Source organism: Lotus japonicus, chromosome 3 (genome assembly GCF_012489685.1).
Source record: "Lotus japonicus ecotype B-129 chromosome 3, LjGifu_v1.2".
In the NCBI taxonomy this organism is placed as follows: Eukaryota; Viridiplantae; Streptophyta; class Magnoliopsida; order Fabales; family Fabaceae; genus Lotus; species Lotus japonicus.
The window spans coordinates 37,780,418-37,781,929 of NC_080043.1; the positions used below are offsets into that span (position 1 = coordinate 37,780,418).

Sequence of the window (1,512 nt, forward strand, 5' to 3'; positions counted from 1 at the left end):
ATTTGCTTCGCTAGCTGCCTCAATTGACTCTCCAAGCTCTTTATAGCCATCTCGTGGCTCTTGTAATTACTTGTTGAATGATCAATGAATCTCTCGATCAGCTCCTCTAGACTCCTCTTGCCAACCGCCTTTGCAACAATTTACGGCTGGACAAAAGGATCTTGTTCTGTGGTTGGGACACCTCCTCCATGCATTGATGCTTTGGTCTCGCCATCACCATCATTAAGAGTACACTGGTTACTAGCATGAAACCCACCACAAAACTCACACTCCAAGCAAGTTATCTTGGCTCCACTTGTCATAAGCTTCAACTTCAAAAGAACTTCTTCGGATTTGGCGTTCATTCTCGGAGTTCATGGCCCTCACCGCCATCTTCTCTATCAAATCATACCCCGCTTGTAAGGGCAGAGCGTCGAACTCCCCATTCGAGGCCGTGTCCAAGCCAAACCTTGATGAATATAGTAAACCATCATAGAACTTCGCCACACATTCTGCTTGGGTGAGATTGTGTTGAGGACATTTCCTCAAAAGCTTCTTAAAGTGCTCCCAAGCCTTATAAAGATATTCATCTGTGGATTGTGCGAAGGTCATGATATCATTCTTCAATTTCCTCAAAAGAGACCTCGGGAAGAACCTGGTTGTGAATTTTTCTGCAAGGTCTTCCCAAGTAGTGAGACTCCCTTGAGGTTGTGAATTTAGCCATTCCTCTGCTACGTCCTTCAAAGAGAAGGAAAATAGGCTCAATCGGATTGCTTCTGAAGGAACATTCACCACACGATAAGTGTTGCAATTCCGGATGAACTTCTCCATATGAGCATGAGGATCTTCCGAGGAACCTCCACCATATTGGCTTTGGCTCACCATGTTGATGAATGTCGGTCTCAACTCATAGTTCCCAACTCCTTCGGGGATGACAATACTTCCGGGATAGTCAAAGCTCATAGACCCAGAAGTTAGTTCCCGAAGAGTCGGGTTGGCATTCTCAACTTCTTGTTCACGCAAACGGAGGGTAATACCCTCTTAGATCCTTGCCTCAATGTGGGCTTGCATCTCCTCCTTTGTCATGCGGCCACCCATGGTGGTGCCTCTCTTGAAAGCAACCTGCGAATGACACTCAACAGAGGAAGATTAGTAGCATCAATTCTAGACAAGTTAAAAACTTAAAATAAAACCAAAAACTTAAAACTTATACAAAAAATCGCAAAACAATTACCCGGCAACGACGCCAAAAACTTGTTGGTCAATCTGCAAGTGCACAGATATCTCCGGGTTTTAAATTATCGAACCACAGGGAATTGGAATGTGAATTCAGTTTAAGAGTCAAGTTCAAGGTTAAAAAGCGAGTAAAATTCAGTTTTTAAGATTGGTTGTTTCTTTGATTATGTAACAGATAATGAACAAGTAGTAAAGTGATCGAAATTCAGAAATAAGATTGCCTTGGGTTCTTGTTCAACTAATTCAGTTTTAGCAAACCTTCCTATCCAATAAATCCTGGGTCTCTCCTTGAAGTTC

General features: G+C 42.9%; 1 non-coding gene across 1 annotated transcript; it reads left to right on the forward strand.

Annotated features, from left to right (window-relative positions):
* Positions 1 to 502: 502 nt before the first annotated feature.
* Positions 503 to 609, forward strand: LOC130709641 (small nucleolar RNA R71). Its single transcript, XR_009010120.1, has one exon. It is a non-coding gene; the product is annotated as a small nucleolar RNA R71 (small nucleolar RNA).
* The last annotated feature ends 903 nt before the right edge of the window (positions 610 to 1,512 follow it).